The sequence below is a fragment of the Protopterus annectens genome, chromosome 10.part0 (assembly GCF_019279795.1).
Source record: "Protopterus annectens isolate FY-2018-M chromosome 10.part0, PAN1.0, whole genome shotgun sequence".
Classification (NCBI taxonomy): Eukaryota; Metazoa; Chordata; order Ceratodontiformes; family Protopteridae; genus Protopterus; species Protopterus annectens.
Window position 1 is genome coordinate 1,097,930,489 of NC_056744.1, and position 14,322 is coordinate 1,097,944,810.

At 43.7% G+C, this 14,322-nt stretch overlaps 1 protein-coding gene across 2 annotated transcripts in view; it reads left to right on the forward strand.

Moving 5' to 3' along the window:
- LOC122813496 (cytochrome P450 4B1-like) overlaps positions 1–14,322 on the forward strand; it is a 1,102,348-nt gene that overhangs the window by 406,211 nt on the left and 681,815 nt on the right. The gene's annotated exons all lie outside the window — the stretch shown is intronic.

Consider the following 14,322-nt stretch of genomic DNA (forward strand, 5'->3'; position numbering starts at 1 on the left):
AGAAAAAAATAATTTTCCTGTCGCCACTTAAGAAGACTGCAGGCATCAATGAAGATGCCCAGATGTAATTATGGTTTTGATGGCAGTAAACTGGAATCTGACTGGACTGTTAAGTGAGCAGCCATGTCATGTAATCTGACATGACATGGCTACTGATTAGTCCTGTTGCTCTCGCATTCTCTTCCTGTGCTTCAAGTTAGCTTAACAGTCAATTTGTGAGGTAGAAGAGTGAGAGAGACAGACAGACTATATGGAGATTAGAGAAGAGTACAAAATGATTAAAAACAAAAAAGCTAACTTAGACTACTTAGTGGATAACTGGTAGGTGAAGGATTCCTTAGTAAGGAAGATTTTTTTTATAATTTACTGTGGAAAAACATCATGAGTTCTGAGTGTTTGAATTTTTTTGGCATGGCCAACCAGATACTTTATGCATTTTCTTTCCTGGCAGGGCCAACCAGATACTTTCTTTATTTTTTTTCGACCAGATACTGTTTAAATGGTGCAGGATTATTTGAATAAATTTTGTTTCTAACATCCTGGGCTTGGAGTCTGGAACGGTCAACCAGATAGTAGTAGGTAGTGTATGTGTTTTGAGGGCTGTTGATTGATGACTTTCTTTTTTTTTTAATATACTATCCTGGCAGGGTTAACCAGATATACGGAGACAATGTGTTTTGGGGACTGTTGATTTTCTTTTTTAATAGAATACACTGGCATGGTCAACCAGGTATTAGTGGTCTATATGTTTTGGGGGCCGTTGATGACTTTCTATTTTTAATATACAATCCATTCATGGTTAACCAGATACTAGAGAGGCAATGTGTTTTGGGGACTGTTGATTTTTTTTAATATAATACACTAGCATGGTCAACCAGATACTACTGATCTATGTGTTTTAGGGGCTGTTCATGACTTTCTTTCTTTTTTTAATATAATATCCTGGCAGGAGTCAAGGAGATACTAGGTATGCAATGCATTCTGGGGGGCTGTTTGTGGATGACATGTTTTGTTTTTTTAACCTACTATTTCCTTTAGGGTCAGTCAAGATAAATTAGCCCCCGGATTTAGTATCCTTCCGTGCAGGATTAGCTTAGTCCTGCATGAATGCGGCCGTTTAGGAGCAGGACAGCAGCGCACCATGCATATTAATGAAGGCACGCTGCCTGAGCTACCAATCTTACATGGAGTGTGTAAGAGTGTAGGGGGGCATGTCTGAGAGCACAGCTCTCAGAATATACATGCCCCTGCAATGAAGAACAGCAGACAAGTCCCAAAAGAATGAGCGAGATCGCTCATAGGTGTACGCATACCGCCAGCAACACCCCACCACGTGTACAATAGCAATAGTTAAAACAACAAATATAAAGTTCTTTTTTTTATGAAACAGATTAAATTTAACAGTAGGTGCGTGGGTTTGCCCATCGCTTAGCTACGGTTAATGCAGCTTAAATGGCAGATGAGGATAAAAAGCAAGATGTATGCAAATAAAGCAGTACAGTAATAGTGTATTGGGCAGAACATTTGCCTTACGAGCAGTCATTCCCAGTTCGAGTCCCAATGCAGCACATTCCATTTTTCCATGTCAAATCACTTTATGACCAATATTTTTAGTTGCATAACCTACTAAATAACATATATTTGTGAACTGGAGTACTGCATTAAATGCAGATGTGAGGTGTCAGTGTCATAATGTTGCAAAGTCCACAGATAATCACATGTGCCCCATACAGTATATGTACACAGGAATCAGGGATACAAATGGAAGGTAAAATGTGTAATGAATAATAACTCCATAGAGCTTCCAAATCCCCACCTTCCCAAGAACCATTAGACATTTCTGCCTAAATTAGTGCAGTGGTAAGCGGGAATAAGCACTAGTAAGCAAGTGTAAGCACTATTAAGCAGTAGTAAGCGAGAGTAAGCATATGTAACCACTAGTAAGCAGGTAAAGCCTGTTTGCTTGGGGGTAAGCAATGTGCAAGCAGGTTAAGCAATATTGAAGCTAACTCTCTGTAAGCATATTTAACCGAAGGTTAGCATAGCTTACCTAGCTTACGCTCACGCAAACCCACTTACAATTGCTTAAAAATGCCTTAATCACTCTGTATGCAACAGCCGCTTTTCTGGCCTGAAACAAAATAAACAGCCTTTGCAGGTCTTGAACCCAGGACCTTGTACACTATAATCACAGTAGTTAACCACTAAGCCATCACAGCAGTACATAAGATTGAAGTATCACCAAACAAATTCTCACTATAGGAAAATCAAACTGAACATGTGAAAGGAATCTATATACAGTCTTATGTTGTATAACCTACTACATAACATAAATATGTGAACTGGAGTACTGCAGTAAGCCCAGATGTGAGGTGTAAGTGTAATAAAGTGTTGAAGTCCCCTAATAAACACAAGGACCCCATACAGTGTATGTACACATGAATCATGGATACCAGACACATGTATAACATGTAATGAATAATATATCAATGCCAAAAAGCAAATATAATGCAAATTAAATATTAAGCAACCCTAAGCATTGCACAGCCCAGCTAAGTAGGTGTAAGCAATGTGTAGGCCAGTTACCCCAATTTGCCCATTGGTATACCCCTTTAAACAATGCATCCTTAGGTAAGCAGGTTTGCCCACAGCTTAGCCTTTTCAAACCCGTCCAATCACAGTAAAGTGCAGGAAATCACCCCTATTTAAACCTAACAGGTGGGAATACATCTCATAACTGGTTGTAGCTTCCCCTTGCAGGCACTATGTCTGGAATGGAAGAGGGTGTGCACTTTCAGGCACAGCGCTGGGGCATCCAGGAGTCCAGAGACATGGCAGGACTCCTTGTCAAAGGCCATGAGCAGAGACTACTGCAGGGCCAGTACTAGGGTTCCCAATATAAAGTGGAAGCCTGGGACCATCTCTCCCATGACCTCACCAGTGCCACTGGCATACCCCAAACTGGTGAGCAGGTCAGGCATCACTATGCCTACCTCAAGTGGTGGAAGGGGGATCTCTTGTCTCAGTGGATCAAAGAGGCTTCTAGGACAGGGGAGGTCCCAGCTGTGTGTAAGTATCACTCCACTACCTGTTTAATAATTGCCAGCTCATGTATATTATGGATAGGTATGGCTAAATATTCCTCTTATGTCCTTCACAGTGGCAAGTGAGCGGGCTGTGAACCAGGAGGCCCATGGATGTTGCTTGGAGAGGTTGTGACTTGAGGCAGGTTAGTAATACTCTTGCATGTATTATCATAGGAAATAAATCTAAAAGTATTAGTAAGTTAATTGCCTGTATAAAACCTGTATTGTTTAAGGCAAGTACTGCATACACCAGATAATATGGTAGGAAGAGTCTCATATAGGTTGTATGTAAATAAAAGCATAATAGTCTGACAATAAAGGTCTAACTGCTGGACTGCATGTGTTTACTCTGGTATCATATGGTAATGTAGATTTGCAATCACTTAATAGTACTGTTGTATTAAGCACTGTTACCCACACTGTGCAATATAAATAAAATGTGTAGGAATATCTGTATATGACTGGTGTAATCCCCAGAGGTTATTTAGTACAACTGAGAGAGACATAGACAGAAAACAGTGAAAAGACAGACAACACAATCCAAATAGCACAAGCAACTGAGAAGTGAACTGCTGTATTTTTAGCACACACAACCATCGTTCGAATCCTGGGAGTGGTAGTAGTCTGCATACAGAAACATACCCCACAACTGTACAGATATATCCAGAATGTCCAGTAAATTGGCCCATATCTGCTGCCTATAACTCTGTCCCCCTGGGAAATCAGTGGGATGATCCCAGACGTATAGGCAGCAAACAAGAAATACAACTGATTGTCATACATCTATAAGAACAAACCTGTCACTCTAGCAGCTCCCCAAACTGTTATGAGAGTAATAAGCCAAGTATGTCTCATCTACACCCCATGTCATCAAGCTGTGACCAGAGTGTGTACAGTAACAGAGTGAGATGTATGTGCATAATACTAATGTGGTTTCTGGTAATTTGTGTGGCAGCATTCAGGTAGTGCTGACAAACATTTCTCCCACAGGTCCATCAGATACGAACACTGTGCCTAGAAATGATTGCTACCCTGTACTGGTGCTGTTTACTCTGGTATTGTATGGCATTATGAGTGTTGCAGTTGCTCTGAATAATAAAGTATCACTCATCACTGTCACCCACACTGTGCTACATTATATAACTGTCTAGGAAATCCTGTATAAGAGTGTTGTAAGTCACTAAAGGTCGAAGAGGGCAATAGTCTAAATATGACACAGTTCACCTGCATGTGGTCAAGACATGGCCAGAGTCTATGCAAAAAGATGGACAGATATGTGCATAACATCAACCTGGAATCTGGAAGTATATGTAGAAACAGTTAGTTAGTGTTAACAAACAATTCCTCCACAGGTATACCAGGTAAGAGGTGTATACTGCAGGTAAAGCCAGTACATGTATATAGTTGTTGACAGCCATACCACTGTCCAAAGTAAGGCAATAGGATAGTGTACTAATACTTGTAAGGTACAGATAACAGCACTGACTAAGAAATTAATGCGAACTACAGGAATATGCTAGTTAATTGACATCTTCCCCCCCAACCATATCTGCAACAATAAACTAAATACCCAACTCAATTGGTATGTGTTGACTTAACTGTAATGTTGGGACATATGTCTTATTGTTTGATAATTATTTAAATCTGTTTCTATGCATGTGCTATGTTGAAATACCCGAACATAGGTGGCATGGTGCCATCAATGTACCTGCATGCTGTTGTAATTACCACTGTGGTCCCATATATGCATGTGTTCTGTTTGCTATGCAACTGTTCCATATCTGGTGTTTGGGTTAATGGGAATATATATGCATGCTGTTATACCTAATCCTGTAATGTGTTGACTATTACTAACCCACATATGTTGATAAAACATAAACACCATAGCACATATGGGAATGTGGGTCCCAGCGGACCCACCTGTCCCACCTCAGCTGGCCGTGGCACCAGCATGTCTGGGGCCCAACCTGGGACATCCTTGTCCATTGGTCATGCACCTCCTTTGGGTGGAACCACCTCAGAGGATGGGACATGGTCCCCCCCCGGGTGTGAGCGCAGACAAGAACCTGTCTCCCGTCGCCAGGTCCGGGTTGTAGTGCATAGCGAGCTCAACCAACAGTTTGGAGATCTGCTATGCCAGCTCGAGGGCCGCATGTTGCAACTAGAGGGTCGGCCTGGCTCTCTGACTCAGCCTCCAGCACAGCCACCTTCGGGGCTGTGAAGGTGCAGTGGTGACTGCCCATGTGTGGGGACCTCAGTCCCACTGTTTCCACTAGGGGGCTCATGGGCTTCCAATTTCCCATCAACCCTCCCCTTCAAGGTGTTTACCCTCCACATGTGTCATATACTGCCCCTGTATGCTTCGTGTTTGTCTTGTCTGTTAACCTACCCAACCTACCTCCCCAAATATACCTACTACCCCCCCAACATCCCACTCTCACCTAAAAAAAGGGCAATCTGTTTCCAAAAAAAAAAAAAATCTCACCCCATACATAGCTGTCCATTTCACACACGTGTCCACTGGACACATGTAATCTGGTCTAATTGGCATCACAACATATTATTGTTGTCCTCACCCCTCTCTCAGGGGTTTGAGTGCCCAAATCTACCTCCCAATTCAGTGTATATGCACAGCTGTTGCTGTATAAGAAATGGGCAGCTATGGACCTTCCCTACACCCTTCCTGCACATCCCTAGCTATTTTCCCTACTGTCTTTCCCTCTTTGTGCCCCTCTTTCACCACTTTCCTATCAACCCCTTTTTCTTTTCTTTTAAAGAAATTAGCATGGGGGTAAGCGGGAGTAAGCTCTTTTAAGCAGCAGTAAGTTGGATTAAGCTTGTTTGCGCAGGGGTAAACAATGCCTATACAGGTTAAGCAACTGAGTAGCTAAATCAGTATGAGAAACTGTAACCAGAAGTTAACATTGCTTACCTCTGCGCACACCCACGCAAACCTGCTTACAACTGCTTAAAAGTGCCTTAATCACTCTGTATCTAACGGCACTTGTTCTGCCCAGCAACAAAATAAACAGCCTCTGCAAGGCTCGAACCCAGGACCCTACACACCATAGCCAAAGTGATTTTCTACTAAGCCTTGTGAAATATACATAGCCCTGATTTTTTCACAAACATATCCAACACAGTCATTCAACAGTACAGGAAATGTATTTAAACATGTAGATATGTGTGTGTGTGTGTGTGTGTGTGTGTGTGTGTGTGTGTGTGTATATATATATATATATATATATATATATATATATATATTTATATATATATATATATATATATATATATATATATATTTGTGTGTGTGTAAATATATATATATATATATATATATATATATATATATATATATATATATATATATATATACATACCTCTATAGATATATATATGTCTGCATATATATATATATATATATATATATATATATATATATATATATGTACAGCAATATATATGTATATATGTAAGCATGAATATGTATCTATATATGTATATACAGACAGAGAACATAAAAACATCTATGACCACATGCACAGTTAATGGGAGTGAGGGGGCCCAAGCAACATACGTCTTGTACATATAGATACCCCCCCCACAGCCAAACACGTCTACCCTGTAATACAGTACGAAATGTTGCAAATCCCATAACCAGGACCTGACTCAACATGGGTACAAGATGTTAACAGTACTCCATCCCACCTGTATGATGTCAGGCTGGTATCAGTAACATATCATGCAGTATAGTCTGGCTACCATAGGGAATGTACCATGTGGATGCAATCAACATTTCTAAGATACATATACATATACACAGGCACATGTATGCATATATATATATATATATATATATATATATATATATATATATATATATGTGTATAGATATATATGTAGCTACACATACACACAGTATAGGAAGATACATATGTAGAGGGTGCACACAATATGGAACAGCCACTATGTCTACAGTTGCCACCTTACCAACTGGACACTGTATGAGCCACCCATACAAATGACAATTGTTCCCTGCAACATATACCCACAGAGAGGTCAAAGGATATAGCACCACACAGATATGTAGCTGGCCTGAGTGTGCAAGTTCTCTTGTAAGAGGTATTGCTACCTGCTGTCTGTAACACTGCTGCCCACACACAGGAAGGATGCCCACCATACAGGAAAGGTAAAGGGACCACGCCCACATGATGTAGGGATTTATAGTAGTGGATTGCCATGACAGTGGTAAATGGAAGTACTACAAAGCATGCTGCATGCAGGTAGCAAGTGGAGGACACTGATTGGTGCAGAGGCCATCACCTGATCATGTGCATCACCTTCAAAAGCCATGCTGCAATCTGTTTAAAGCAGATCAATCCATTTACTGGAGAGACAGAGAGAGAGAGAGAAAGAGAGAGAGAGAGAGAGAGAAAGTGAAATTGACTGTGAAACAAACAAACAGTCAAACAAACTAAGAAAGAAAGCTGGCTAAAGGCCAAGCCAAAGGAGAACAAAACAAAATCCTTACAAGGACACTATCCAGAACAAACCTCATTCCTACAACAGGTATGTGAAGTATATATGCATGTAATTCACTGTAGTACTTGGTCCATAATAATTGGATAGATGATGTGGAATTATTTATATGTGCCATCAGGTGTTGTTGTAATGATTTTCAGCTGAACAACTGCTAATGACAATAGAGTCTGTAGTAGGCCATACCCATCAACTGTGCAGAGCAGCACTGACTGATACAATGTAAGTCATCATAGTCTGTGTTGTGTAATGGGAAGCATGTATATTACTGTGACCAATAGCTGGTGGTGGAAATAATTCCATAATGATGGACACGTGGGTTCCACAGCCCACCACTAGCAGGATATTCAGGTTAACCTGTACTGTAGCACATTGGAATGCCATTGGTGTGTAACAGGGTTACCTGCAATCTGGCCCTACATATACCCCCCTGTTAAAATGTGTCCATATGTGGCACCTGTCTGTGTTTTAGCAAGGCAGAGCAGTGCAGCTGTGCAGGAAGGTGTTTTGAGATTGTGGACCAGATATCTGAATGTACCCCATATATAGGTATGTATATGTGTGTGTATATATATATATATATATATATATATATATATATATATATATATATATATATATATATCCATGTATGTCCACAGATATACAGATACCCATATATATATATATATATATATATATATATAAAGGGTCTATATTAGAACACTGAACATTTGAAATGTTGAGTGTTCTAATATCGACCCGTTTTCAGTGAACTCTGAAAATATCGAAGAAATAGGAAACCGAATTCTTTCCTAGGGAAAGAATTTGGTTGTCCATTTCTGTTGCTTCGGTATTTTTAGTGCTCTGGTCGGGTTCAGGTAAGTGTGTGATTGTGTGGACGTGTGGGTTAGGGCGGGTGAGGTGTTAGGGTTAGGGTGCTGGTCAGGTAAGTGTGCGATTGTGTGGATGTGCGGGTTAGGGAGGGTTAGGTGAGTTAGGGTTAGGGCACGGGTGAGGTGACTGTGCAATAGTGACGGACCTTAGGGTTAGGGTTTGGGTTAAGGTAAGTGGATAGTTACTGGTGTATATATAGTTAGTGTAGGGTTAGGTGTATGAGTTTAGGTGTATGTGTGTGGATTGCTGCTTGTTTGGTGTGCTTGTGTTTTGTGTATGTGTTTTGGAACAGCAAATTTTTTCCCTAGGAAAAAATTTGCTGTTCCAAATGTTTGATGTTTTGTACTTTCGATTGCTAGGGTTCGATATTAGAACACTCGACATTTTGAATGTTCGGTGTTCTAATATAGACCCATATATAAACACATATCTACATCATATATATCTATGCATATATAGATATATATCTATATGCACGTCAACATATATACAAACACACACACACATATATATATATATATATACATATATATATATATATATATATATATATATATATGTGTGTGTGTGTAAATACATGTCCCCCATGTTACCACCACAGTGCTGCTTGCTATGTGCGAGGGAACAGCACACATAGCAATACACACAGATATATACAGCTGTTAGTGTGTGCAACATGGATGGGTATGTCACATGTGAACCCCTTGTTGGGAACACATTGCCCTTGTCTGTGAAGTAGGGAATGGGAATATGGGGAAGTATTGCAGGTATAGTTGTGGGGGGCGGCCACGGTGGTGCAGCGGTTAGTGTTGCCGCCTCACAGCAAGAGGTTCTCTGGTTTGATCCTTGGCTGGGGTGCCTTCTGTGCAGAGTCTGCATGTCCTCCTTGTGGTCGCGTGGGTTTCCTCCGGGTGCTCTGGTTTCCTCCCACATCCCAAAGACATGCTGTAAGTTTATGGGACACTCTAAATTGGCCCTAAGTGTGAGTGCGTGCATGTGTGTGCCTTCTGTGGAAGGTTGGGCGCCGGGCTGGCAACTCGACATTGTAAAACTCCACTGCCAGTCATGAGCGGACAGGTGATCCACTATGGCGACCCCTAACCGAGAAAAGCCGAAAGAAGACGAAGAAGAAGATGGCAGGTATAGTTGTGGAGATGGTCCGGGTTGGTTGTTATACAGGACAGCCTACAGGGGTGGTATGTGACACATGTGGTGGGGAAACACCCTGGATGGTATGTGTGGTCTGCGATGTGGAAGCCCCATGTGCCTCAGTATGGTCACAATGGGAACAAGCCACCCACCCACTGCTACTCCCAACAGCAATCCATGTCCCGAAGGTGCCTGGCCTGGAGGCTGAGCAGGAGGAGCATGTGGACCCTGTGAATGTGTACTGGGTGCCTCAAGGTGATGTAGCACATCCCACATGTGTCTGTGGAGCCCACTATGGAACAGACCCTGGACCTGACCTCAGGGGGCAAGATCATGTCTGTGAGTGCCCCCAGGGAGGACAACATCCCCTGAGGTGGTTCCACCTGAAGGTAGTGCTGGACAAGTACATGAGGAGGCCCCAGGGTGGGTCCCACATGTGATGTGGTCTGCTAACATGGGCAGATGAGTTTGGAGAGGTGGTTCTGCTGGCAAATATTCCCTAAACATGCTATTGTGTCACTGTTATAGAACGTATGTGGGTAGTAATAGTCTACACAATCCCAGAACATGTCCAATAGCATGTATAGATATCCCCAATAATACAGAATGTCAGCTGTGCAGCAATCACATAGCAAGCATACCACAGGCATATATGGAACCATAGTGTCCCTGACAATGGCATGCAGGTGAATAGTCTGTAACAGGCCAGCAATGATAGTGTCTACACAGTGAACATGGCTACAAACACATAGCACAGTGTGATACAATATACTGTCTGTCCCACTGGTAGGTAAGCTGTAGCCATACCTATTCAGTTGTGTGTACAGTTTGTTGTCACTGATATGGTGGGGGGTGACAGAGATGTGTATTAACAACTGTGGTAACCTTGCTGTATGAGTTGCTCAGACCTGATTCCATCTTTATGTCTTTCAGGCAAGATGTCATATGCATGGCTCCCTGCTTACTCAGCTGCTGAGAATGAAATAGTGCTAAACCACCTAATCCAGCACTACCCTGTCCTGTTTGGCCGGGCTGCCCATGAGCAGCAGGAGAGGACCACCCTGTGGAATGACCTAGTCCACAGGGTCAGTGATGTCGGACTGCACAACCATAGTTTTGAGCAGGTCTGGCATCATTGTTCTGACCTGCTTTACACTGCTCGTCAGCGTGTTGCTGCAGTCCGAGGGATCACCTCGCAACAGCGGGGGCCATGCCATTCATCTCCCCCCCTGACACATGCTGAGGAGCTCCTTGCCAGCCCCATGGCACCTGCCCATCCGCAGAGCCAACAACCACCAGACACCATTGTGGAGGTGGGTGCTACCCACACACCGGCTGAAGAGTGTGCAGGTAAAGCCACAGGGCACATCAGTAGACCACTGTTGTGTATGCATCCGCATCTGTACAGGTAGATCATGCATATCTGACATGTCATAGATATAGTTTGTTTTTGCATAGTAGTAATAAACAGATGTGCATACATGATAGTATTGTGGACATGTACTGTTGATGTACTGTAATGCTGCACCCACCCTGTAGCAATGCCACAGGTGTGGCCACTGACTTTGCATCTCTCACCCTCTTATGTAGGTCCCTCTGGTATACCACCAAGGCAGCAGCCTGTAGCCAGTGAATATGGTTTATGTTGATGCTTACCAATACACAGGGCATGTAATGGCTATGGTATATTCCATGCACACATCTAACACACCTACCCAGAATGCATGCTGTACATGTGCACATATTGTTGCTGTTAAATGCACGGCATCACAGTGATGACCTTGATGGAGTATTGGGAGGGTATGTCAGATACCTGCAAGATAACTAACATCCTGTCATTGTGGAATGTGTCCACAGGGAGAAACATAATGGTGGGAGACATGGCCTACAGTAGGGATATGTGTGAAACATCACCCGTATACAGTGCAACAACAGTGTATATACCAGTAGTACAATGGCAACTGTTACAGAGCTACACTACTGCATAACATATTACTGTTGTCCACATTATCAGCTGGGACTAGGCTGTAACACGTGGTGTTCCGTGTATGGGACACTGCAAACTGACACACATGTGTAGGCCTTACTTGTCAAGCATCTGCAAAAAGGCTGAAGGTGGGGAGAGGGTGTCAGCATGACACACCAGTGCACTGCAGCAGGGATCCTAAGGATGCTAAGAATGGCTGTATCTGCACACAGTCAGGTTTAGGAACTGTGGCAGATGTAACCCTACTCCCACAGCAATAGTGACAGCAGTGTGTGAACACCAAGGGATGTGCACATAAGTAGACCTTGCAATCATGCAGATGTGGGGGACATGTGTAGGGCAGACTGAACATACACTGGCAAATGCAGATGGCCCATGCTAGTATACCCCTGCCAATGTGATTGCTGTAGTACACATAACAATAGGTGCAACAAACCGTCATGATAAGGGTGTGCACACATACACACACATGGAGAGTATGCATCGTGGTCAGCATTCACACCTAACACATTCTGTAGACACTGCATGTGAATGTACAGGACATATGTCACATATCAGGCTCATGTGTGTGTGTGTGTGTGTGTGTGTGTGTGTGTGTGTGTGTGTGTGTGTGTGTGTGTGTGTGTCGTCGGTGGTTATTATGTCTGTAGGGTCACTCTGGTGAAATGGAGGGAGGTTGATGCATGTAGGATGTGTGTGTGCATGTGAGTGTGTGTTTGTGTGGGTGTCCATGTATGCACATGTGTGATTATGGGGTTGTTCATACAGCAGTACTTCCCTTTGGGATTGTGCAGTTCATGGACATGGACTGACACATGACACACTGGGAATACTTGTCATGTCACAGGACAGCTGATAGTATAATAAGGTCTGTAGCATGGAACATGCATTGAGAGGGAAGGTAGACACCAGGTATACCCTTAATATCACATTCAGCAGAGAGGTGACTGACAACCCATGTATGCAGCACTGCAGATGCATTAGGGAATTACTAGACAACATCAGGGAGTGTATCCATATATTACAGTTGTCACATGATAGGTTGATTGAGCAGCATATCTGGCATGTTCTGAGCAATGCTTACACATGACACTCCAGTGCGTGATATTATGGAGTGTACATAGTAGCCCCTCACATATAGGGGCCATGCTCACAATGTCCAGACATGCACATGGTGAACACTGAATGACAGTGAGGCCATGTAAAACCACTCCATACAGGTCAGGGAGGTAATGGAGTAACAGGTCTTGTGCTGTGATCACTTGTCTAGGCATTTAGATGAATGATACATTAATGAGTGGTATTAATGAGTGTATGTTACCACATGTGATGCAGGATGGAAAACGCATGGAAATAAACGTGGGACTGTCTGTAAAGTCATGGACAGGTAGGTATTAAGGTGGTGTGTGTGTGTGTGTGTGTGTGTGTGTGTGTGTGTGTGTGTGTGTGTGTGTGTACTGTTATGCAATGCTGTACAGTTCTTAAAGTGTGTTCTTGTTTTCCCCCACAGGTGGCGAGGTGGGTTAGGGTCCCTTCTGCATGCAGTCTGATGCTGGTGTCCATATAGACACCGAATATGATGATAGTACTGTTGAAGCACAGCTGGGGTTGTCAGGGGCCAAAACAGCGCCATCATTTGACATCCCCCTTTTAGCCACCCCAACCCTCACACAGTTTCAGTGCCTATACATACCCCATCACCAGTGGCCATTGGAGAGGAACAGCTGGCGTATGGTGGCAGTGCACAGGAGAGTGTGGTAACCATGCCTACTGTGTCTGGTCACAGCAGGCATAGCCGGATGTCTAGCAGGGCACCATATAGGCAGATGTCCCTGGGTGCTCATGGTAGGGCCACTGGTCATCATGCCCCTGGCAGATGCTCCACAACTGGTACCACCAGGCGCAAGTTTCAGGCTGTCATGGCAGCTCAGGCACGTATGGAATGTTACACCAGATAAGGCCTGAGTCTGCAGAGGACTGCTCTCACATCTGCAAGTGACAACTTCCATAAACTGTCTGGTGCCATCCGTGCTTATACCGAGCTCATGGATAGATGGTCTGGTGAGATGATAGCCTTCATCGACCGTGGTTTTTCAGTGCTTGAACATGTAGTGGGAGTGCGGCGACAGCCGTGTGGATGTAGGCCAGCAACACCAACAGCTGGCAGTCAATGTGGACGTGCTAGGACACCAAGGGACTCCAGTAGTGGCAGCATCAGCCCTGGCACTGCAGGGGGGGCTGGCGCCGTCCACACCACACCACAGAAGGCCATGAGCACGTGGTCCTGGCCAGTCCCAGGAGGGCTTGGTTCCAGCAAACATCTGTTATCAGGGGAGAATAGCACATTGAGGCCTGTACATGGACATGCCCATGGAACCCCTGGCAGGCACAGTCCATGTGTCTGTGGCCAGAGGCAGTGAACTGCACACTCTGCCAGGTATGGTCTGCAGCTGTCCATAAACACCTGTGTAGGGCAGCCACATGGCAGAACTGTGTGCATGCATACCCCCACACTATACGAACACACCTAGGGCACCCCCATACCTACACACACCACATCACCATGCCCAGTTCACCTCACTACACCCCTCACCCACACACATGGTGTCAAATGTATGGCCCACCCTCGGCCTCTAGCAAACCAATACACCCTGTGCATATGATGATACCTGTGCCACATCCCTG